Source organism: Alexandromys fortis, unplaced genomic scaffold, assembly GCF_014885135.2.
Source record: "Alexandromys fortis isolate MF-2015 unplaced genomic scaffold, M_Fortis_MF-2015_v1.1 scaffold_2_1_26212458, whole genome shotgun sequence".
NCBI classification, from domain to species: Eukaryota; Metazoa; Chordata; class Mammalia; order Rodentia; family Cricetidae; genus Alexandromys; species Alexandromys fortis.
The window spans coordinates 12,709,438-12,735,683 of NW_026067930.1; the positions used below are offsets into that span (position 1 = coordinate 12,709,438).

Consider the following 26,246-nt stretch of genomic DNA (forward strand, 5'->3'; position numbering starts at 1 on the left):
AAAAAAAAAAAAAAAAAAAAAAAAAAAAAGTATAAAAAATAAACAAAAAAAATTGATGGTATAAATTTATGTGGAAATTAGTTCTTTTGGCTAATTAAAAACCTTCATTTAAATTTAGCAATAATGGTTTTTCCAAGGACGGAATCTGACCTAAGTCACAAACTGATGAGTCTCCTAGTCTTTTGTGTGGGAGGGGGTGTAGGGGGTGGCTTCGTTCATTGTTTTATCTTTTTATTGTTTAGTTTTGAGACAATATTATGCAATGAGACCTTGACTAGTCTATGGAGCCCAGTTTGACTTTGAATTTATGAACTCATGGCAATCCCCTGTCTTGACCTTCTAAGTGCTAGGATTTCAGGCAAGTGTCATCATGCTTTTCTCCTTAGTTACTCTTCTGTGTGTGGGAGGAGTATGTGGATGTGGGGGGGGGGCAGGCGGCTATGAATGTGGAGATCACATGGCAACCTTGGTGTTTGGATGAAAGGTGCCTCCCCTCCTTTTGTTTGAAATAGGATCTCTCATTGGCTTATACATCCTCCAGGTAATCTAGGTCAGCTGGAAATTCCAGGGATCCACCTGTCTCCACTCCCCTCCCCATCTTACCATCACTAGGATTGCGGACATGTGCCACCACACCCAATGTTTTCACATGGGCCCCGGGGATTGAACTCGAGTCCTCACACATATGAGAAAAGCGTTTTACTGCCTGAGCCATTTCCCTGCCTCCTTAGTCGCTTTACTATGAAACTGTTCTTCAGTCAGTCTTTGTCTTCAGAAGGGTAGCTTCATAGAATGTCTCTCGATTTGGGTTTGTCTCATAATTATTCCTTACCTAGTTCAGGGAAAGTAAGAATATCGTAGAAGTCATGGCTGACTGATTCCAAGGCTGGATCAGGCAAAGCATACTGTAAGATTGGACAAAAAATGTAAGAAAGAGCTCAAAACATTGGTGAAATCTAGGTAACAGTGTAGGTTTATTCACGGATTTTAAAAATTTAGCAAAAACCCACAAATACATACTCCAATGAATAAGAGGTATTTATTTATTTGTTTGTTTATTTTTCCGAGACAGGGTTCTCTATAGCTTTGGACCCTATCCTGGAACTAGCTCTTGTAGATGAGGCTGGCCTTGAACTCACAGAGATCTGCCTGATAAGAGGCATTTATAACGGAAAATTAAGTTCTGCCTTATAGTAGACTTCTGGCTAGCAAATGCAGAAGTCACAATGAGAGACACTCATTGGCAAAGAGCATAACAATAACTGACTCGAAAGAATTCTTGATAACACTAAAGTTAGTTACGGGGAAATGCAATCAGAAATAAATAAAAACATGGCTCTGAAGAGCCTCCCAACAAGACATCGAAAGTCAGAAGAACAGCATTTTACAAAGAGGAACCCGGCACGTCCCACTTATCCAAGCAACCAGAATAGATGCATAGCCCCTATGGCTCCTGGACTGACAATACTAGGAAGACATGACGTTTGCCCTGTAGCCGCTGCTGTGCACTTGGTATTGACCAGTTGAGCCGTCCTCAAGGCTCTAGTGTGCTGTAGAATTAAAAGAAAAAAAAAATGGATGAAAGCTTCCAGCACTATCTCCAGAAAACAGACTCCTAGAAGTGGGAGTAGGGGCCGATTCCTGGGTTGAACACTTGTGATGACTAATCTTAGTTGTCAACTTGACTACATCTGGCATTAACTAAAACCCAGGCATCTGGGCCTACTTACGAGGGATTTTTCTTGATTTGGAACATCTGAAGTCTGAGGATCTACCCTAAATCAGGGCTGTATCTTCTGGTGGTCGCCTACATAAAAGGACAGTGAAAAAGGAAGCTGGCTTTTTACCTGCCTGCCTTCCAGCTCGCTGGCAAGTTCATCTGCCCTGAAGCTGAGGCATTCCCTCTGATATGAGAGCCTATGTCTTTGGGATCCCAATATATACTGGAATCCCAGTAAGATAGAAAGCTGGGGGGCTGGAGAGATGGTTCAGAGGTTAAGAGCATTGCCTGCTCTTCCAAAGGTCCTGAGTTGAATTCCCAGCAACCACATGGTGGCTCACAACCATTTGTAACAGGGTCTGGTGCCCTATTCTGGCCTGTAGTCATACACACAGACAGAATATTGTATACATAATAAATAAATTTAAAAAAAAGATAGAAAGCTGGTCTACTGAACAACTACTAGGTTCTCGGACTTTCTGTCAGGAGATAGCGTTGTTGGACTATGGGACCACAGCCTTTAAGCCACTCTAATAAATCCTCCTTTAGTATATATTCATCTAATCGGTTCTTTTCCTCTAGTGAACCCTGACTGACACGACACCCCATCTCTGTAAGACTCTATTAGAGACGAGATATCCACAGAGGTTAGGAAGAGGACACGAGGTCGCTTTGACAGAGGTCTGATCTCATAGGATAAGCATCCCTGTAAGAAGAGACATGAAATGGGGCTGGCAAGATGGTTTTCCGGGTGCAGGAGCCTGCAGCCTAGCCTGAGGACCCGAGTTCCATCCCAGGAAATGCCATGGTGTCAGGAAAGAGCTAAGACCGGCCAGTTGTGTCCTGACCGCCATATATGTCCCCACACGCACTCTCACACATACATGCATGTGAAGCAAATGAATATTTCTTCTTTAAAGGAGAGCAAGAAATACCAGATAGTTCCAGACCTGAGCCCTTGGCCCCGCTGTGAAGACACAAGAAGGCAGACATCCATAAGCTAAGATGATACCCTCCCCAGACACTGAACTGCTCGTACCTTGTCCTTGGACTTCTCAGTATCCGTAACTCTGAGAAAATTTCAGGCTGCAGCCATCCAAAATGGGAATTTTGCTACGGCAATGAGGAGAGACCAAGACAGGACATCTCCATAAACCAAACTAGGGCCAAGATTGCTTTCCTCCTCACTCATAGCCCCCAATCTATGCTTTTAATCATATATATGTGGGGTTGTTTAAATAAGAATGACACTCATAGGCTCATATATTTGAATGCTTAGTCATCACAGGATGAAACTACTTGAGGAAGATTAGAACACTTCCTTGCTGGAGGAAGTGTGTCCCTGGGGGTAGACTTTGAGGTTTCAAAGGTCCATGCCAAACCCAGGCTCTCTCTCTCTCTCTCTCTCTCTCTCTCTCTCTCTCTCTCTCTGCTGCCGGTGGATCGAGATATGGAACTCTCAGCTACTTCTCCAGCATCAAGTCTGTTTGCATGCTGCCGTGCTCCCCACCATAATAATAAGTGACTAACCTCTGGAACTGTCAGTCGAGGCCCCAATTAAATGCTTCATTTTGTTGGAGTGCCTTGGTCATGGTGTCTCTTTCCAGCAATGCAACAGTGACTAAGAAGATATGACTGTCTACATCATTGTAAATATAAAATTAAAGATATTTTATAAAAAAAAACAACAATAACAACAACAACAACAACAACAACACAGATCTTGTTTTCTTTTTCTTCTCCCAAATGGAAGTATTTAGACAAGGTATCAGATAGCCCAAGCTAGTCTTAAACTCACCATGTAATAGAGGCTAGCTTTGAACCCCTGATCTTTCTGTTCCCATGTCCCAAGTGCTGGGTTGAGCAGCATGTACCACTGCCAGTTAACATTTTAGCTGAAGTCCTTGCAGTGTTACTTGGGAATGGGTCTTTGCAGACATGATCAAAGTTAGAAGTAGTATTTGAGATGCGGACGGAAAGTTGATCCAATATAAGAGAAGCATAGACATAGAAGAGTGGGCTGGGGTGAACAGCTAGGGAAATGTGCCTGCAAGCCGAGGAAGGCCTAGCATTTCCAGCAGCCACCAGAAGTCCACAGGAAAAGAGCGAGATCTTCCCACGGACCATAAGGACATTGCCATATCAGGCTCGTTGCCTCCACAGCTATGGGAATGCATCCCAGAGGACTTGAGCAATCTCGCTTGTTTTGGGTTGTTAAGTACCCCAAGAAAACTAGCCTACACCCTGTGCTGGTTAGTTTTATGTCGACTTGACACAAGCTGGAGTCATTTCGGAAGAGGGAGCTCTCAATTGGGAAAATACTTCTAGCGGATGGCAAAGGATTGTTGTGCATTTTCTTGGCTGATGATTGATGTGGCAGGGCCCAGCTCACTGGGAGTAGTGCCACCCTTGGGCTGTTGGTCTCAAGTGCTGGAAGAAAGAAGACTGCATAAGCCACAAAGAACAAGCCAGTAAGCAAGCAGCACTCCTCCATGGCCTCGGAATCAGTTCCTGTCTCCAGGTTCATGCCGTGTCTTCCCTGGATGACATCTACAAAGCTGTAAGCGGGAAATAAACCTACAAGTTTGCTTTTGGCCATGGTGTTATCACAGCAACAAAAATCCTCACTACGATATGCCCCCAGTGAATCTTCACACTTCATTGAATAAGACGGACTGAGGGTATAAAGCCATGTAGGAAAAATTTAACACATGGACAAAGGCGAGGTCATGCATGCAAAGTCGTGCAATTCAACCATGCTGAAGGAGAGGCCTGAGTCACGACGTGAGCTGTACTAACTCAAATTCTTGCAGCTTTAGAGTGACAAATCTTTTGTTGACATATCTGGTTAGGAAGGAGAGCGCATTCAAGGGACATTTCAAAGGGGGCTACTATGAGCTGAGCATCTATGTCCTCATCAAATTCATGTGTTGACCCCCTCACCGCCAAGGTGACGGCACTTGGAGATGGGGCCTTCAGGAGGGGATCAAGTTATGAGTGTGGAACACACCATAGAGGAGCCTTACCCAACCCACGGGGTGAGAATTGGAGGGCGAGCTGGTCATGAGCCAGGAAGCGGGCCCTTGTCCCATGTGAGTGTGATGTGTGCATGATCTGGGACATCCAATCTCCAAAACCATGAGAAATCAACCTCCGTTGTTCAGCAGTTACACGGCCGATGGCACTTGATTATGGCACTAAGACAGAAGCAATGGGGCAAAGAGGAAGCAGAAGCCAGCAAACCCTTTCTGCTCCGTATATATTGGAACGTGAACAGGGGACAGGAAGTTCTTGTGTCTGATGAGGGACTTGTGTAGGTCTGTGGGGTCACAGGAAGTGTATCAGTCAGCCTGCTGGGGGCCCTTTAGCAAGCGGGCCTCTGAGCAGAGGAAACCCCCTCAAGAAGCACCTGCCCTCCTCTTCTCCCCAAGCCGGCTTCATTTCCCCTGTCAGCACTGCCCTTGGTCTATTTTGACAATGCTATTTCCTATGCCCTTCCATACCGGGAGCCCTGCCCACCCTGGGGACTGACAGCGTCGTGGAAAACCCAAAGCCTTGCCACCATGCGCAGAAGGCTACAAATATGGAGGCTGACTGTGAGCCCCACCCCCTGCCCCCCAGCCTGTGGACCGGAACATAATAGGCTGCAGCTGGGAAATAGCACTACCTAGCACGGCTGCAGAGGGAGTGGGTGTTGCAGGGGAAGCTAGGAATGCACGGAGTTGTGGGGGTTGTAGTTTAACAATGAGGGTAGCAATAAACACTCTTGGGTCTCCAAATGACCAATTAGAATATGGATTCCAGTTCAAGTGACTAAAAGAAATGATTGGCTCTGGAGACACAGCAGGCTCATCAAGGGGAGTTTCACAGGACTACCTTGGAGTGATAAGAAAGGGCAAGACAAGAATTGAACGTGGGGGGTTGGAGAAATGGCTCAGAGGTTGAAAGTATTGACTGTTCCTCCAGAGGTCCTGAGTTCTATTCCCAGCAACCACATGCTGACTCCCAACCATCCGTAATGAAATCTGATGCCCTCTTCTGGCTGCAGGAAAGCATGCAGAGAGCACTGTACATATACCAAATGAAAGAAAGAAAGAAAGAAAGAAAGAAAGAAAGAAAGAAAGAATTGAACATAGGAGAGGGTAAGAAGGAAAATGGTGGGAGGGGCAGGGGACAGAGGGATAGTAAGCACTAAAGCAAATACACCTCAGAATGGAAGGCAGAGCAGTAGGTACCAGAACCCTTCCAGGGCATCGTATCTACTAGGGGTGGGATGAAGCTTAATGCAAGTGTGGGACACAGAGGAACATCTGTGAGCGAGAGAGTGCTGCCAGGGTAAAGTATTGCCGCAGTGACACTGTCAGGGACAAGGCAAATAGGAGCTTCCAATCTTCTTTTAAATGACCATGTTTGCCCACTTGGCCTACAGTCCTTCGGAGCCAGTCATTTGCTTCAGTTGAGCCACTGGAAGGAACATCTACAAGTCCAATAGCCAAGACATTCTTAAATAAGTCATCAGGCATAGGCAGCATAAGGATTGAAGAGTTGATGAGATGAGTGCTTGGGACACCAAAAATAATACCGCTGAGTTAGTCTTACTGGTACAAAAAGCAATGCCCCTAGTACTGTCTTCACTGCCATCAGCAGTTCCTGGAGCCACAGACTCCTCCACCAGCAGCACAGAGAGCAGCTCATTAGTGGATCCAACACTGCAGCGGGACTGCTGATGGCCAGCGTGTCTCCAAAAAAGGCACTAAGTGACTGATACGGCACACCCACGTTTGAAGGAATGACCAAAGCCCTAGATGAACTCCCATCATCTTGAGATCACAGGTTGGAAAAGTGAGGCATCCCAAGGGTCACAAGGGTTAAGACCGGAGCCAAAGCTCCCTCCTTCTAGTCCCCACAGCCCAATGCTGTGAACACAGCCATGCTCATGACATCTGAGTGCATATGAGACAAATATCGTCACTCAGTAGGGGCTCCGTGTTGGGTAAACATCAAAGTGGGGGCATAGCCAGATAAGGACAATACTAGCTCATGATGATTCAACTTGGGCTCCTCGATGTAAAATTTGTATTGCAAAGGGCTGCCTTAGTCCACAGCAGTCTGAGGGCCCTCAGCCTGTGGCCTGACATGGATGTCAGCCAGCTGGTCCAGACGGTTAGTTAGACACATTGTGTCTACCCAGTGTTTCAATTTGGCTGGGCCAGGAGATACTTGGATAGTTAGATACATTGTGTCTACCCAGTGTGTCAATTTGGCTGGGACAGGAATTTGGCTGGGCCAGGAGATACTTGGATAGTTAGATACATTGTATCTACCCAGCGTTTCAATTTGGCTGGGCCAGGAGATACTTGGATAGTTAGATACATTGTGTCTACCCAGTGTGTCAATTTGGCTGGGACAGGAGATGCTAGGAGAAACCATTAATGGTACTTCTAAGAAAACTTGGTGATGGTGTTTCCAGACAAGGAGGGAAGAAGAGTGACTGCCATGGGTGGCTTGACCAGTGTGGGTGGGCATCACCCAGCTCGCCCAGAATCAGAACCCAGTGGTGACGAGAAAGCTGAATAAGGAGGCAGGTAGATTGAGCTGCCTTCTATCTCTGCCTGGGTGCCTGAACAGAGACGATGTATAACTTGGCTCCTCTGTGCATATCACCGGTTTCCTAGTCTCCAGATACACACTGCAGATCATAGATACGTCATCACCTCTATGGCGTGAGTCAATGCTTAAATGAAAGACAAACTCTTCTCCATAGAGACAGAGATACAGAGATACACATCTCTCTTCACTGTCCACTGGTTTGATTTCACCAGCGCATCCCGAATAATACACCTGGTATATTTCAATGATAGAGAAAACAGGTCATCTGCTGTTAGCACCTCAACCTGCGACAGCCCCTAAGTTGTCACAAGAAGGGTGAGCAGGACAAGGAAAGAACCGGAACATCCTGCCATCATCACAAAAGGTACTAACAGACAGAATAAGAGCTGAGGCTAAGGTCTCAAGGCAAGTCACACAAGTCCCAAGCCCGGCTCTCTATGACTGGATCACTTCCCACAAAAGCACTGTAGAGAAAGCTGTTCATCTTCAGAAGAAACCGAACTGGGAGCAGAGGGAAAGAGGAGGCAGAAAAGGAGGGCAGGAGAAGTAAGGGGAGAAGAAGGGATGTGGCACACAGTTGGAGAAGAAGACAGGAGACAGGGCATCAGGCTGGCCCCGGTTGGTTTCAGGGCTAGGTTCAGAAGCCCTGTGCTCTCATGTGAAGGTCATAACTAGCAGCTTGATCTCAGGCCATGCAATCTCCCCCAGACTCCAGCCTGGGGAAATGGTAGCCATGCTCTTGGGAAATCCCTAGGTACAAGAACAGCAGCTCTTTCTCCAGACCTGCAGGCACCCTGCACAGTGGCACGCTGCACAGTGGCACCCTGCACAGTGGCATGCTGCGGCATCTCAGTAAATACAGAGCCATAAAAAAATAAAGACTTGTGCAATAAAAGAAAGCAGATGGCAAGGCTTGCTTTGCCTCTGGAAGCAGACAGGAAAGCGATTGCTTGGAAAGGGGTATAATCTTTACTTTGAAGGCCAAAGTCAGAATTCTGAAATTCTGTCAACCCAAGAGTCCCCAGGCATGTCCTCTGAGTCTGTGCTGATGCCAAAGGGTCAGGTTAGTGAGAGAAGATCTAGAGCCTTTACTAAATATGTATTATCCTGGAAGAAGGGCTGAAGACCAAGAAAAATGAGCCTGCTTCTGCAAGGCAAATTAGAGCTTGCAGATACAGTAACAGGCCCTGCAAATCCCACAGTCAGGCCTTTACTCTGGTACTAATTCCTGCTTTAGTTACAGCTGGGATGCATGGTCCTCTGTGTGGCCAGCTGCTGGACCGACACCCACAAATGCTTTGTGACACTGTCTTTAGGGGCAGGACCAGCTGCTGCTCACACCTCTACAGAAGCCACAGCGATGGGCATCACTGAGAAAAGCCGGTGACCGGGCATAATCAGAGGCAGACGCCATCAGAAGAGATAAAATTAGGCATGTTTCTTTTCCCTAGACATACAAATCCCTCCTCTTCATTTGCCTTCGTGTTTTGACGTTCATTGAACTCTGCCTTTAGTACTAAAAATATACTCCGGGTCAAATGCAATGCACCAAAACCTCAATATGAAACCACAAGAAATAGCAATAGACAAATGGGCCAATCCTGGGGGTGGCTAGAAAAGTCATGCTGACAAGGGTAGAGCACAGGAGGGCCAGGAGTTCTTCCGACTGTGAACACAGAACAAAGGACACACTCTTTCCACGTGTACCGTGTGGCTAATGAGTACTGTGGGCTCATGTCTAAAGGCAGGAAGACAGAAGCCCACAGACGTCCTAGCACGAGAGCCAAAGGAGGTCAATAAGGGCATAGTAGGCATAGAACTAAGAATAGTAGACGGGGAAAGAGAAGCTGGAGGGGGCTGAGGGCAAAAGGACAGGGGAAAGGCCAACAAGCCACTCAGCTGTGTCTTTTGTCTATTTTCTGTACAGCGCCTTTAGTTCTGATTGTTTATTAATAAAAAAGGGGATCCATTTTAGCTCATGATTCTAAAAAAAAAAAAAAGTATAAGACCAGATAACTATATCTGGTTGGTGTCTGGAACGTATCTTAGGGTACAAAGGTGTATGGACTGGTTTCATGTGTCAGCTTGATACAAGCTACAGTCATCAGTGGAAGGCGCCTCAGTTGAGGAAATGCCTTCTTGAGATCTAGCGGTAAGGCATTTTCTCATTTAGTGATCAATGGGAGAGGGCCCTGTCCATGGTGGGTGGTGCCATCCCGGAATTGCTGGTCCTGGGTTCTATAAGAAGGTGGGCTGAGCAAGCCATAGGAAGCAAGCCGCTAAGAAGCTCCCCTCCATGGCTTCTTCATCAGCTCCTGCCTCCAGGTTCCTGCCCTGTTTGAGTTTCTGTCCTGCCTTCCCTTCAGTGATGAACAGCAATGCTGAAGTATAAGCCTAATCAAGCCTTTCCTAGCCAACTTGCTCTTTGGGCAACAGAAACCCTAACTGAGACAGAAGGGATGTGAATTCATCCACAAGAAGAAGAGAGGGACGACCTCCTGCACCTATTCTATGTTAATGGGAGAGGACCATTCATGAGGGCTTCACACTTCACCTGGGTGTTGCTCTCTCTAATACTGTATGTACATCATGGACTTAATGTCTCAACTCATGAACTCTTAAGGGACATACTCAATCCAGAGCAGCAACCAGAAGGGGAGGAGCCCATCCTCTGGCATGCCCAAAGTGATACTCGTGGGGTGGGGTGGGGTGGGGTGAGAGAGAAAAATACTGAGGTCTGAAGCCAGACAAGCAAGCCATCAGAAAGAGTCTCAAGAAATAAGTCTTCCCATTTGAAGCTATTCTTCCAGCCAGGTTTTGTGATCCTCGTGGCTCTCTATACCCAGTGGGCACTGGTCTATTTTTCAAGCGAGAAGGACTCCAAGGTCCTGGCCCTTGCATTTCACAGGGGCCAGGTGCATGAGTAGGAAAGGATGGCTGTCCTACTGGCGGAAGCAGGCCATAGGCAGACAGGCTCGTGGTGCAACAGCAGCGTTTTCAACACAAACAGAACCAGGTGCATGAATACTAATATGGGCACTGGGACTCATACAGAGCACCTCTGCCCCAGGACCGTGAGCCTGAGAACCCCAATCCCTGCTCTGTCTTCCTGCACCTAGCAACTTAATTCTAGGAAAACGCTTCCCTTTCCACCAGCACACAGACTTGCCAGGGCATTCCTCTGTTCACCGAAAGTAGGTGACACCGTTTATTTCCACCGCCATGGCAGCAAGGGGCAACTGCTCAGCTCTCGGGGGGGGGGGGGGGTCTCTGCCCTGCTGACTGGACTCCCTCTGCCCTTTCCTCCCATTTGGGAATAGGGCAGCCTTCGAGGAGCAGCAGGGAATAGTGCTGAACACAAAAGGCTAGCACGTTGCTATGCGCGTATGAACGTCTAGCATCCTCCCCTGCTGCGTTTCATCATTTTCACATCCATTGAGAGACCTGCCCTGGACCGGGGACTGCGTGAGTCGTGGAATAAACAAGACTACCCTAACTCTGATAAAGCTCTCGGGTGACGAGGAGCGGCCAGAGGAGAGATGGAAGTTACACCCGGCTGCAGAAGCCACAGTAGGACTGCTCATTCCTTACACTGCCTGCTGTGGTCCGGTTTAGGGAGCACTCAGCTCTGCTTAAGAGTCACTGGAGATTGATTCACAGGTTATTGCCCAAACAGGCTTGGTGCTAAGAAAAAGACAGAGACAACAGCAGACCCAAACTTTTAACGGTCTGACATATAAAGGCATGCTGTCGTTGATAAATTGTAAGTCATTAATCAAGAAAAATCCTCTTCTGTTTTTGAGGCATTTTTCCTCTGGCATGGCTGATAACTCACTAAGCTTGAGCCTTCTTTTCATCCAGTGTCCACTGCTCCTGAGCTGGAAGAAACTCATGGGATACATAGTTCTACCAAATAATACTCTGAGCTCAACAAGACTCAATGGAGCACAGACAGGTAGAACGGGAAAACATAGGTTGGTAGGAAGCCCTTGGGCTTTATGTCTTAGCCTTACCTGGGTAGCCACAGATTTAGTGGGATTCCAACACAGGATGGTGTTAGAGGAGAAAACACAGATGATGAGAGGCAAAAAGGAAGATCTCACAGTCTGGGTGCCCCAAGTGTGTTCTGACCTCATTACAGGACCCTATCCCACTTTCTGCTGCTCTCCCAGGGCAGTCGTCCACAGCAAATCAACACAACTGATTCTCCTAGGAGGCAGTGGGCTCTCCTGTTTAGAGCAGGGAGCATATGCTAGACACTGTGGCCAAACAAATGGAAGAAATGCTGAGAGAGAGAGCAAGGCATAGATGAATGGGAAGCCAGCTTCTCAAGCTCTTTTAATTGCCACAGGAAGACCTATAAGGAACACTAAAGGGCTGGAGAGATGGCTCAGTGGTTAAGAGCATTGCCTGCTCTTCCAAAGGTCCTGAGTTCAATTCCCAGCAACCACATGGTGGCTCACAACCATCTGTAATGAGGTCTGGTGCCCTCTTCTGGCCTGCAGACATACACACAGACAGAATATTGTATACATAATAAATAAATAAATATTTAAAAAAAAAAGAACACTAAAACCAAATTCTGCCACAGAGACTATCCATTCCCAGAGTTAAATTTTGTTTCCACAAGGCTCAGAAAGAGACCATTCCTCACTTACCTCAATTTTCCAAATCCTCCAAATACTCCGGCTTTATTTTAGAAAAGGATGATCCTCAAATCCTTCTGGAATGCTGAACAGGTATGCTAGGATAAGCAAGAAGAGGGAAGAGATGGGTTAGTATCATGCTGAACAGATTGGGGAAGGTGGTATCTCATTCATTTAAAAAAAAATAATAAAAACTAAGAGCTGCCAAAATGGCTCAGCTGTAAAGACAGGTGTTGCCCAAGCCAGACAACTTGAATTCAATGATACAACCCCCATAGTGGAGCAAGAGAGCTAACTCTAATGGGTTATCCTTTGACCTCCATGCACACACCGACATACATAGACACACAGACAGACAGACACACACACACACACACAAAATAACAATAGGTTCATTAATTAAGTAAATAAATAAAGGAAGGGAAGGAAAAGCTGGGCCAACTGTGATAGAAAGAGCCTATAATCCTATACTTGGGAGACAAAGTTAAGGACTTCCTTGAGTTGAAGCTAGTCTGAACCGTGTATTTGTGTCCAGTCAGTGCCATAATAAAAAAAAAATCAAGAAGCAAAGAAAAAAAAGACATTTATTGACCAATTGTTTTTTTTTTTCCTTTTTCATTTTTCTTGGAGCATACACATGTATGGGCATACACATGTGGAAACCAGAATACAATGGGTGAGAGTCAGTTCTCTTTTTCCACCATTTAGGTTCTAGGGCTCAAATTCGGTTCATCAGGCTTAGCAACAGGTGTCTTTACCAATGAGCCATTTTGTAGACCCTCTTAGGAAAAAAAAAAAGTGATCAGTGAGAAATTCTTAGTGCCAAGCCCCTGTGAGTCCTTTTTTCCTCCTGTTTTGATCTCTTTATGTTCCTAAGTCACATAGGCAACCAGGCCACAGCTGACGGCTGGTCTCACTGATTGCCAGGTCATCACCCATCAATCATGTTCCCCGCCCTACTGGCATTTTCACTCATCTGACTGCAAGAGTTCTAGGAGATGAGGAAAAAGAACCCTGTCCTCTTTCTGATAACAGCCTGTGTCCAGTGCCTAGCCCCTTGTGGATGCAATGGAATGCTGGGGGCCATGGAAGCTGCATCGGATGGACTCATTCACTGGTGCCAAAGCACTCACCTAGCATCATGGGATTTGTAGGCATCGTGAATTATGCAAACAACAACAAAGAATACCCTCTCCTGCTGTGGGATAATCCTTCTGTACATCATAAATATGCATTGCTCTAACTGTGAATAGAAAAGCTGATTGGCGGATAGCTGGGCAAGAGATTGGGTGAGACAGCCTGAGACAGAGAGAATGCTGGAGTGAAGAGGGGCGGAGTCTGAGGAGTCACCAGCAGACCCAGGGAGAAGCAAGATGAGCATGCAGTGCTGAGAAAAGGTACTAATCCACATGGTAGAGTGTAGGTAAGAAACACAGGTTAATTTAAATGTACAAGTTAGCTAGTAACAAGCCTGAGCTACAGGTCAAGAATTTATAAGTAATATTAAGTCTCAGTGTGGGTTATTCGGGAAACAGCTGCTAGGATAGGAAAACTTCACCTACACTCTACAGAGAATCCTAACCTCAATGATTGTAGAAACAGCTACAGGGGGTAGCCAGAAGGGACAGAGTAGTGTCCAGAACAAAGCATGGAAGGGCTAGGTCCTAGGAGCCAAGGGAGAACTTTCCTAGTTACCTGCAAAGTCCCAAGCAGGCCCTGGTGTCTGGCCAGTGAACTCTGACAGGCCTTCTGCCCTTCCAGGGATAATGACATCAAAGTGTGGTTGGTGCCCAGAGAAAGACACATTACACAAATCCATGTGCTATGGGAGACCCCTTTCCTGTAGAGCAAACTCTCCCCTTCCTGCAAACCACCAAGGACATTGGCAATAAGGACTCTAATGAGATTGGACTTAGTCAGCACTGACTCAGCAAAAAAGATACTGGAAAGTTCCATGGGGAATTTGCCCTCACAATAGGAGCAACGGGCCAACTGGCCTTGCCATGGAGCTGGGAGCAGAGGGCATGGTTTGTAGCTTGTATTCCTCTTTTAAAAAAAAAACTCCCCCTCTTTCTTCCAGAGACACGGTACCCATAATTTGCTCATCTGAGGCCCTCTGGCTGTCAGTCACATTCTTCCTTTGAATGTGCTAGTACCACAGGCCTGCAAGGCTGACTGACTTCCCACCTCCCAAACAAGGAGGGGTGGTTTAATTCAGCCAGTGCCCAGAGTTCAGTTACCAGCAGATGGAGGTGAATTCCCCTCCCCAGAAATGTCCTGCTGACTAGCGGCGGACTCAGAAAGATACCCTTTTGTCCCCAGCACCTCTGCACTGAGCAAGCAGCCACCCACGCACCATTGGCATTTCTACCAGGAAAGTACTTTTAGCCTTAGTGTCACACTGCAATCGCTTTGTGACCCTAAAAGGGCAGGAGCATAGTTTCCTGGATGTTGGTGGGCTCTTATCAGACCAGGCTGGGGACAGCCTACCGCTACCGCTTTGCAAGTCCTTCTGGGGAGCTTCAGCAAGAACTTCAGCTCTCTGAGCCGCTCTGTCTTGGTGTAAAATGAGAGAGTCATTGCAGAGTTCAGAATACTTTGACATGCCCGGTATTATCGATGCTTCCAAGCGCATGTTTGAGAGTTAACTTCTTAGATGGCCCCTAACAGGATGAAAACAAGAAAGGTCTCCCCGCTTCTTACGGCACTACAGTTATCCAAGGAGGACAAACTGGTGTGTGGCTTAAGGGAACACATAGCCCTGGTTTGCTCAACGCTGAGGTGGGGTGGGGGACAGCAATGTGTAATGGCAGGACCAAACAGACAGTGTTTGAAAGAGGCCATCCAACCCTGAACAATAAATAGGTGTGGCTGGCTGAGTTGTTGGCTTCTAAGTGGGTTCTCTCTTTGGTAACAGGACACGGACAAGAACACAAAAATCACACGGCGCACTAGCTCCTGCTGAAAAAAAACAAGGACCTCTTCCCGGGGCAGTCAAATTGATGAGTGTTTTGAATCAAGTTTTTAACCACACACAAAGCGTGATGATCTATAAAAATTAAGGAACTAAAGTCTTTAAGTTTCTCCTGGGAGCTTCAGTGGGGAAGCATGGAGTCCTGGGGTTTCAAAGCCTCAGGACACAGAGTAGAAAAGTCTCACTCTTTCCTTCACATACAGAACTTAGAGAGTTGCACAACCCCTACAGAAATGAGCCAAGGATAAGAACGCACGCAGGACTCCTTTGTCCACATTGAGGGGACCTGGAGGGTGGGGAGAGACCCAGCATGCAGCAGGCACTGCTGCTTGCTTTCCTATCATATCCCTGCCAACACTGTCCCCAAGAATAGGACATTAGCTTGCTTCCTCACACCCGACATGGCCAAGCAAGCCATGGGTCCGCTCAAGTCCTTTTGGTATTACAAAAGGTCAATCAGCTACTGGGCCCCAAAGTCTATGCCCTACTTTCTGTGACTAGGCAGAAAGAAGGCTCAGCGTCCATGACGGGCAGATCCAGGCCACTCAAGACCCTCAAGAGTTAAGAGGCAGAGGGCTGATCAGGTGCCCAATCTTTAGCCCTGCTCTGGGACCTGCAGCAGGATTCTAAGCGTGTGCCAGGTCCCTCGTCCTCTCCTCCTCATCCTGAGCCCAAAGACTGACATGTAATTTGTGCAAGGAAAAGGGAGGGTACACAATGGCTAATTAACTTATAGATGGGAAGAAAGCGCCTGAGTAAGGCAGGGGTCCAGGGATAAGGATGGAGACAGAAACATAGATACCATCCATCGCATCAGAGACACCAGTTCTACTCCGAGCACTTGCTCCATCATCTGGGGCAACTGGTTGTTTGCTTGGACTGTGCGGCCAGCGGGCCGCACAGATGGTTGCCAGCATCCGCTAGCCATGGGTAGCGGGTCTTACACCCTTAGCAGGAAACAGTGAGCCAGTTAGAAAATAAGGGTGGATTTCTGACCAGGAGTCCATCCAAACACCACCGACCACTGCAAACGGATCAGTGTGGTGGACTGGGGCACCTGTAGCAGCCGAGGAAAGCTAATAATTGGCTGCGTGCCTAAGAAGTTCCTGAGCGCGGGTGTAATATTGGAATGTATTGCTTTCCCCAAAGAAGCTCCTGAAAAAGGTCAAATCCGGACACTGATGGATGGTTCCAGTAGCGTTGGCCAATACTGGCTCCCATGCTTGCAGAATTCTACGAAATCCAGCAGAGCTGAAGGTGAAAGCATCAGGACACTGGTTGCCAGGGTCGAAATTAGAGCTTCTCTGGCCCTACCTTGTATTCAAAGACAGAGAAAGAGCAGTTACCTTCTTGTGTGCTGAGTAACATGCAGGATGGCACACTGCCTCACTCTCGGGAGAGGTTTGCTAAGCACTTTGTTATTCTCAGGGTCTAACTGCCTTCACTCATTTATTCCTACGGCCTACTAAGCAGATTTCTTAGAGAAATGGGTTGATTCTCACAAAGGCGAGTGAGTGGTCGCTATTCCGGTGTCAGCTGTTTCAGGAGCAAGGCTGCCCCTACGCCTCGATCTCTCCTGATGGCACCTGTTTCACCCAGCAACTTCTCCCATATTGGAAGGCAGATGCAGTTGCTCAACCGTGGACTTCCCAAAGCCCAGAAACACAGGGCTAAGCAAACGTCTTTCTTTGATAAATTCCTAAGCCTCAAGTATTCTGAGACTTAGATACTTACTGAAAAGGGATCTGAAAAACAAATGGACCGAGCTATGTGTGTTGTCTCAAATACAAAAGAGAGACGAATGCATCACTGTGTGAAGCAGCGTTGAGTGTGAAGCCGTGATCAATCCCATACAGCATCGGGCTTCTTCCCTAACACAGCTGTCACTCACCGCACATCTCCCTGTTTTCGGAAGGCGGACGGTCTAAATCTGATGGAGCTGTCTAACCTTTTGATATTGCGATATGATGCTGTCATCTACAAAGATGATGGACTGCGTTAACAGCCAACCCGAGACTCAGACGGCCTGGAGGCCCCAAGTGGGGCACACCTGGTTCCAAACAACTAAACTAGCATTCTGGATAACACCAGAGGGTGTTAAAAATCTGATCACTGAGAGGTGACTTCATCTGTCCCTGACACCTCAGCACAGCTGGAAAAGCCATCAAGGAAAGTCACCCCCAAGATACTCAACTCAGGCAGTATGTGAGCACCTCACTCCACACAGGAACCCAAAGAGAATGGCAGGGACTGCTACCATTTCCACTTTAGGGCTCAGGAAGCCAAGACCCAGCAGCTTCAGGAACAGCACCTCAAGTTTCCACAGAGGAGAGGCTGGGAGGGGCAGAGGAAGGTGTACCTTCTAGAAACTGGGATTTGAAAGACAGGACACCCTCAAAGAGGTCACTGAGGACCACCACCATCCTATGAAGAAAGGCTATGTGGTACAAGACCTCCGGTTTCTGAGCCACGTTCCCTGAGCAGGCATCATAGGTCAGGGCAATATCATGTGTGAAGGATAGAAGAGATAACAGGTATAAACATGACTGCAAGGTAGTTTCTCACTAGTGAAGCAAAGGATGTAGTGGGGGTGTGGGAGGAAGAAGGCTTCTGGAAGGTCGACGGTGCTGGGAGATTTTCCTGAGCCATCAGAGCCATGTCATCTCATAGCTGTCTGCCTCAAACTTTCCTTTTCATACCTACACTTGCATTCACCTTTCCTTTGTAAGCATCTTCCTACCGTACGGGTGTTAAATGATGAAGTCACGACCCCGAGTCGTTTCATTTCTCCAACCTCAAACCCTCCCTTCCTGCCATCACACTTGAGGCTTGTCACCCAGAACATCAAAGCCATTGCTTTCCTGTAAAGCTTTTCCGATCACCTGGGTGACTTGTACAGATAAAAACAACCCACCCCGCACTAGACATGGACTACTTCCTGCTATGTCTGGGCAAAGGCAAGAGCTAGAAAATGGGGCACAGCGTACCCACAAAACACTTCCCAAAGAGTCACAGGTCCAACACTCCCCATCAGGGCTCTCGCAAAGGAAGACAGACCCAGGCTCTATGACTTTTTCACATGGAAACGTCAGTGATCTCATATTCACTCTGTAGGCTCTCTGCCTACTGAACTGTAATAATGACAGCTCATTTACATACAGGAAAAGTAAGTCAAGCAGCAGCACACACACTAGGCTGTAGTTTTTGGTGACTCACAGAAGAAAGTGTGTAGACTATTTCCATTCAGCTCCATCCTCCACTCACTCGAGTGATGGAAAGTCACCTAGCCAATGGGACTCCTGGGGGAAGTTCCAGGCTACTGGGAAGTCAAACAACAGTCAATGTAAGTTTAGCAGGGAGTTCCCCATGGTGCACAGGTGCACCATGAGGTGGGCCGTGATGGAGATTCCCACCCCGGAGAGACCTCACCTACCCATTTACACCTCATCTCAAGAAATTGTCCCCTAGATGGCCAAGGAAACACTGAGTCCAGTGCTGGCTCAGAGAACACGGTCCAGGAAGTCACATTTCTGAACTAAAGGCTGACTCTTCCAGGAAGTCAATGTTGAACCACAAAAACCTTGATTATAGACCTCCTAGGAGTAGCCATGATGCGTGATACATATAAGGAGTTCAGTACATCATTGCCCAAAGAGTAAGCACCTGCTGAATGAATTACATGCTGTGTTTCCATAAAGATTAGATGAGTCTATTTCCCCAAATCCTGGGTGCTTTTTATGTGTTAAGTATCATCCATGCACCCATCCATGCATCCATCCATGCATCCATCCATGCATCCATCCATGCATCCATCCATCCATCCATCCATCAAAGCAGTTAGTTGACACCGATCTATCAGCTTCTTTGGAGACAGCCTTAGCTGAATAAAGTATCCTTGGACAAACTCAAGTACCCTTCCAGGCAAGGCCACAGAGTCACATGCCATCACAATTCAGGACAGTTATCAAGGAGCATTCTCGTCAGGTCTGTGCCCTGCTCCAAGGCTGTGCTTTGTTCTATCGCTGTCAACACCTTGATCTCTCCCTCCAATCCTGATTCTTTCCTTGAATTTTGCCATTGTTGATCCTAATGTGCCCCGGAATAAGCATCCTAATTATTAATCTACACACTCAAATCTGCCTCTGAAGAATTTCAGCATACAGGAGAAAGGTTCTTATGAGCCAGATACTCAGAAGGATGAGGTAAGAAACTAAGAGGTTCAGGCCAGCCTGGGTTATACAGCAAGTTACAGGCCAACCAGGGTTTTTAATGCTGGTTTGCTTTAAAAAAAAAAAATTAATGATGGGTGCTCAAGGCCCTCTGCCACCAGATAAAGGTTCTAAGCCCAGTAGGGTAGGCATCCATTCCTAGGTGGGGGAGCAAGACCTCAACAAGGGTTCAGGATTCAAGGTGCAAAACTACGATCAGTGAGCAGGAGCTAGGAGAAGTGTGCAAACGCTCGTTTAAGTGTGTGTGTAACTCCTAGGCCATTAGAGACCCACATGGTCTGCCTTTGTTCCCCGAGCACCCAATTCAAAAGATAACACAAGCGAAACTTGCCCTGTGTGATGAGATGAAGGCAGGATGGACAGATGAATAATTATAATGACATGCAGGGGACTCATATCTGCTATGTACCCGCTGTAGCATAGATGCCTGGCCAGGATGACCTGATGCTTGATGCATGATGCTTAGTGGACATCTGGCTGTATAATGCTCAAACGGTGAAGGCAACGGCTAAAATACTCATGGAAAACTTCCTGGAAGAGGCAACTGTGGTTTATATGGCTTAAGAGAAGGGGAAAAATAGAGGAAGATGTATAAGGCATTTGTATTAGTCATCTTGGTCCTTTCTTTGCTAGCCCGTGAACCAAAACACTGGCTTCACGTGACTGTCTAAAAATGCAAAGACTGGCAGCATTCCAGACCCATAGCCTCCGTTACTAAGAATGCAAACCGTGATGCTCCTGCGGTCCGTGTGGACAGCTCACAGAAGCCAATCCGCAGATCACTCCGCTTTGGAGACTTGATCCTACAGTGAGAGGAAACAATCAAGCTCCTGGAATGAAAGCGATGACAAGGCCACCCCTTGAGCCATCCACCGTTGCTTTGGGTACCTAGATGTCCATGGTCCGGAAGCAGACGGGGCGTTGGGAGTAACCACGAGCCTTTATTCTGAGAAGAGAGCTATCGTAGGAGCAGAACCAGCCTTGGGGAAATCCAGACCCTGGCCTCAGTCGCCCTGCTGAAAAGGTGTGGACTGCCAAGACCCCAGACTGTCTGAGTGACCTCCTTTCTGAGGATGACACTTTGGAGCTGTTGAGAAAGGGAAACGGTGAGAAGCTGGGGATTTGGGCAAACAAGAGTGGGGGAGGACAGTGAGAAAAGAGCGATGTTTGCTTGAGGCCATTATGAAACAGGTGATGTCACGGAGCTAAAAAGTACAGGGTATTCCAGAATACACTGCCGCCTTTGGCTTATTATTGCATGTCCCTGCACTGAGCGTACCTTAACAGCCAAATGCTGGGGCCACTAGAGGTGGCAGGCAGGGATGAGAGCTCAAAGAACCAAAGTCCAGGGCAAACTTTGATGTCGGTGTTAGGTAGCAGGTGACACATGTCGCGGGGAGGCAGTGCAGCTCCGACTTTCAGCAGAGTCCTCACTACTTCCTTCCTGTGTGGCAGCAGGTGCACAGAGCAGAGTGCACCTCTCTGAGCCTGGGGCTTCTCAGCAACACGGGGCAAGGACTCAGGTGCCTTAAATTGTTTGTAGGGACGGAACGTAGAGGAATCTGTGCGCACGGTAATCGCCTTACACGGCGATGCGGTAAGTGGACACCAGTGTCATTAAGATGCCACGAAGCGCATGCCAAGTGGTGGTGGCACATGCCTTTTAATCCCAGCAGTTGGGATGCAGAGGCAGATGTGTGAGTTTGAGGCCAGCTTGGTCCACAGAGAGAGTTCCAGGACAGTCAAGGCTACACAGAGAAACTCTGTTTCAAATAACAGGAAGGAAGGAAGGAAGGAAGGAAGGAAGGAAGGAAGGAAGGAAGGAAGGAAGGAAGGAAGGAAGGAAGGAAGGACCCCAGGTCACCAGGTCACCAGGTCACAGGTCTCTCCTGCTGCATTTTCCAAGCATATGCCACAAATCCCTAGGGGTCCGCACACTCTCCACGAGGCTTTCCTGGAGATTCAAGGCAGATGAAGCAAGCATGGGGCAGCATCTCACTGTAACCAAAGCATCCTTCATTTGGCCAGATAAGTTGTGTGGATAAGGCCTACGTTTCTATCAGAGGGCCAAGTGCTTTAGGAAAGCATGAATTTTAAATGGTCATCCTCCCCTTGACTAAAGATTCACGAAAGCTAGGATATCATCAACACTCACTCGGCAGGGGAAAGAAGATGAAGCTGGAGCCACAGGTCAGCCTTGGCCTATGGAAGCCTAAGCCCCAGAGAAAAGACTCACACTCCAGGCAATAAGGATTTCGCCACACAACGGAAGTCCTTTAGGTCTTCATCCTTAAAGCCCGCTGAACAGAGCACAAAGGATGCAAAGTGCAGGGTCTAATCCACAGCAGAGGGAGAGGGAACCCCAACAAAATGCTCCCCTAAGAACATAATCTCCTAGACTCACATTACCAGGGCTGCGCTGCAGTGAAGGGGGAATCCAGCCCAGGTTCACTTGTCTAAGCAACACAGATAAGAACTAACTGGCAGGTTTTGTTTTGTTTTTTTGTTTTGTTTCCAAAGCTGCTTTGTGTGTTTTAACCTGTGCCCCACAAACAGCCTCCTCTAAGTAGTTTCATGACACCCTAAATACACACACACACACACACACACACACACACACACACCAGGGTGGGGTGGGGTAAATGAGGAAGGAACGAGAGGAAAAAGGATGAAAATGGGTTCTAGAAAATGCAAATGCTCTCAAGTGACCCTGGGTCAACTATCAACCTATGAATCAGCCCAGGCAAGGAAGGAAGGAAACCAGGCATGCCTCTCATCACAGAAGAGATCACTCCGAGAGCAATCGCTCATTGGAGCCATTCAGCCTCCAGCTTAGCCTTCACCACATGATCGCTGGTTACAAAGAAAGAAGCTACTTTATCTCCAATGGCAGAGAAAAATGAGACCGAAGGAGTGTGTGCAGGGCAGATTTGAGCATGCACTACAGATGTCATGTGATCACGGTAGGACTTATACTATGCAGTGATCCCTAAGTCCCTCTTGACTTTCATGTGTCTTTTCAATCACCATCAGTCAAAAAAAAAAAAAAAAAAAAAAAAAACAGCATTTCACACAAAGGCTCAATGTTGAAGTTCACACATTTGAAATCAAGGCCGCACTGCCATTGGTTCACCATGAAGGAATACACATGTGTGTAATATACATCTCACATGAAAAGCATACATAATGCTAGGGGGGGGAGGCAGGAGGATCAGCAGCTCAAGTAAAGCCTTAGGTACAGTTCCTGAGACTCTTCCCTCAAACAAAGTAAAACAAAGGCATAAATGCTGAAGCCCAGGAGTGAATCCAAGAAAAAGCACTTATGAGGAATCCAAAGAGAGGTGTTTTGCACCTAAGAACTAGCCGTAATAGTACCCGAGGAAAACTGCAAATCTCAACTGAAATTCCAGTTCCTCTCAAGTCCAGTCAGGTGAATGCAGGCATCGCTACCCACCCAGGCCGGCTCCACTCTTCCCGTGGGGCAACAGAGGTCTGGAAATGCTATCTGGGCTACTTTCAACTAGTGTGGGCCTTCCTTCTGTGACAGGGACTCTAGCTAGAGAGGCAAGGGTGCTCCAGGTTGCTTCAGGGCAGAGAGAGCAGAGACGAGGCGCTGAAGAAGCTTCCAGCCCACAGGATGTTGTGGGTGAAGCAGTGAGAGAAAAAAAATCAAAGAAAGCTGTCTAGAAACGCAAACAGATGCTCAAATTAAAAGAGAGAGAGAGAGAGAGAGGCTTAACAGGAAGACATGAGACACACCCCTCTCTCTCCCAAAGTAAGAAAACCAAAAATAGTGGAGGAGGTGTATCTTAAAGATTTTCTGCAAAAAATTCTGTCATGCTCGTCAGATGAAGCAGGGAGAGGAAAGAAAGGAATCAAGCGCTAAGTTGAAAGTCACAGAGACTGAGGGCCAGTTGGAAGACCTCATGCAGAACTCTCAATAGGAGTAGGTTGTTTTGGTCCTGGCCTTTAAGCTCTGAAGTCAGTCCAAAAAAAAAAAAAAAAAAAAAAAAAGGATTTTACGCGAAGGCTCAGTGTTGAAGTTCATGCGCTTGAATTCAAGGCTGTGCTGCCATTGGCTTGCCTGGAAGGATTCACATGGAAAATAATGAACTTGTTTCTGGAAGCAGCCAGCGTCAGCATTCCCAAAGAGAGTTGGTAAACAAGCAAATTGGGGGGGGGGGGGAATAGCTCCTCTCTAGATAAAAATATACACAAATTAAAAAGAGACCATCTTACGCCTATTAAACTACATGTTTAAAAAAGCTAATAATAGTCGGCGTGGACAAGTGGCAAAACTGGCATGTCCGCCTATTAACAGAGGCGGTGTAAACAGCTCGATTCGAAAGCAATTTGGCAATATGGGTCAAGAGTCATAAAGCAGTAACCTTTGACTCAATAAGCTTTCTACTGAGAATGTGCTCAAATGGTTTCCAAGAAGAGAAAAGTTACATGCAAAGATGTGTACAGTCCCCTGGGGTCTAAGAGCAAATTAATGTCCCTTGATTGTCAATTGACTTTAAATATATCTATCAGTGTGACCAACCACAACACACGGATAGCCATGAGTATTTGCAAAGTGCTTTAAGGCGAATAAGGAGAGTTTAAGATACAAACGTTACCAGACGCAGAACACACTACAAACGATTCTCTACCTCTGTACCTATAGAAAACTATTAATTAGGTGTGGAAGGAACACAGTGGATATTTGAAATAACCCGGTTAGCCCAGAGGGGTGGCTATGGAGTTCCTTTTCCCAGCATTTTCCTTTCTTTGGAGGGTGATGCCTTTGCAACACTGTTGACTCAATAAATGATGATGATGATGATGATGATGATGATGATGGCGGCGATGGCGGCAGTAACAATACTTTACTGCTAAAAATCTCAAGAACACAAAAAAGATGAGCTGGAGAGCTGGCTTAGTGGTTCTGACCCAACCATGTGTTGCTCTTACAGGGTACCTGGGTTTGATTTCCACCATTGACACACTGGCTCACAACGATCTATGCCTCCAGTCCCAGGGGATCGGATAACCTCTTCTAACCTAGACAAGCACCAGGCACACGTGGTACACAGACATACATGTAGGCAAAAACACTCATATGTTTAAAAGAATGGAATAATTTTTAAAAATATATGAATACGATGTGAGACTCAATCGCAGAGCCCTGGCAACAACTCAGGATACCAGAAATGGACAAATTCAGAAAACATCCAAGAGCAAGTCAAAGAAAGTCATCTTGCGGGGCATGGTGCTGCGAACATATAACTCCTACCCCAGGGAGGCAGAGACTGGGGCATCGTATGGGTTCCATGGCCAGCCAGTCTAACAGAACTAGTGAGCTTCAGCCCGATGAGAGATCCTGCCTCAAAGAAAGTAATGGCTTTCCCCAAGATGACAACTAGGTTGTCCTCCAGCCTCCACACAGACCCAGGAAAGTGGTTTCTAGAGAGAGAAAGCTGAATGTGGGTGAGAAAGGAGACGTCTCTAACAGTCTCTGACAGCCTCAGCTTTGAGAGGTCCTGGCCTCTCCTTCCTTCCCACAGTATTCAGATGGTTGTAGAAAAAGCCAACCCTGTATGTAATCAAATGTTAACCGAGTCTCACAAATGTTCGCAGAAAATCTCACCGAGAGGCCTAGAAATGATCTCCACACTGACCTGCGCAAAGCGAAGCCGTTTTCGGAAAGGTAACTCAGACTGGCCTTTGCCGGGGTGCTGAAGAGCGTAGAGAATTTTCGGTTTCCTATGAGGTGGGGCTCAAGTGGAATTCCAGCTCTTGCTAGAATCCCAGAAGACTGTTGTCTGCACAGACTCCAGGCAGACAACCAAGCCAGGGGCGAGCACTTTCCACCTGCCCCTAACTCCTGTCCTACCTCGAAGCAGAATAGTTCTGAAGCTCTGAACATATTCAATTTATCTCATAAACCTCTACTGTTTTCACATCCATAAATGGGGACCGTCTGGAGCCTTTTCTCCTGGAATGTGGAGGGGGTAAACATAGAGGCCAGCACCACACTGGAGCCTTCTCCCTCTTTGGTAGCTTTCCCTACCCCTCTCAGGTCTCTTGGAGGGCCTGATTTTTTTCATCCAGATTTTTCCAGACCATGCACATATAACATAGAGGAAAGACAGGTACAGCAAGGGCAGACACACAGGCAAGTGCTCCACCCTTCTGACATCAAAGTCACCTTGGGGCTTCCAGAGGCACCAGCTTCTTGGCCTTCCTCATGGACAGGTATCTGATTCTCAGGCTGGTGCCCTGATAAAGGTCCATTTCAAGGCTGATTAAACTGTGTGGCTGGACTGGGCAGCTTCAAATCGTACAAAACAACAGGGCTTTCTCTCCAAACCTCCAGGGCCAAGAGAGCAGGAGGCAGGGCAGGAGTCCTCCTTAATTTGTTTAGGCCACAGTTCAATAGCTGCTTTTGGACAGAGGCAGAGCGCTCTGTGGGTAACTGGCGAGTGGCAAGGGGTTCCCTGGCTCCCGCTTTCCTATTCAGTTCAGTGACTTCTCCCAAAGTAGCAGAGCTGGCCAGCGGAAGTAATTTCCCAGCAAAGGACAAAGGAAGCACCTGACCAGTGCTGGGGTGGGGTGGGGGGTGACAATGATGGAACTTGGCCCCATCACGCAGCTTCCAGGTCTGGCTGGAGCCACTGCTGTGCTGGGTGCTGCTGTAGCAGCTGCTGAGGAATCCGCAGGAGAGAACATGCCTCTCCCAATGGTCCACAGAGGACAACCACCCAGAGGCTGGCTCTCTCAGGAGCGGAAGAGGTGAGGGGAGGCTGGCTATTCCATCTCTAACACCCTCACCTGCTGGGAATTTCCTTTGTCAAGACTATCAAAGAATCACCCTGCTTCTTCTTTCCTCCTCTGTCTCTAGGGAGTCTGCCGCAAATGCCCCTGAGCCTGTAATAGCCTGTTTCTTGTCACTCTGGCAATGTGTCAAGAATCTTTCCTGCACGTGACCCACTGCCATGCCTGTATCTCTCACGGTATTATCAGTGCTAGGTTTACCCCACTTTTCTCATGAGGAAATTAAAGGCACAGAGAGAAGTCAGCTC

At 47.3% G+C, this 26,246-nt stretch overlaps 1 long non-coding RNA gene across 3 annotated transcripts in view; it reads right to left on the reverse strand.

Annotated features, from left to right (window-relative positions):
- The window catches only part of LOC126503522 (uncharacterized), an 86,064-nt gene extending 60,559 nt beyond the window's left edge, over nt 1-25,505 (reverse strand). Inside the window, exons 1-2 of one of the 3 annotated variants that reach the window (XR_007592313.1) lie at nt 25,373-25,505; nt 11,989-12,074 (exon numbers count right to left, since the gene is read on the reverse strand). This is a non-coding gene — a long non-coding RNA (uncharacterized lncRNA). Of the gene's footprint in view, nt 1-11,988; nt 12,075-20,067; nt 20,204-24,842; nt 25,042-25,372 lie in introns of those variants that run through there. The other 2 variants (XR_007592314.1, XR_007592315.1) reach the window with 2 other exon arrangements.
- Nucleotides 25,506-26,246: the final 741 nt, after the last annotated feature.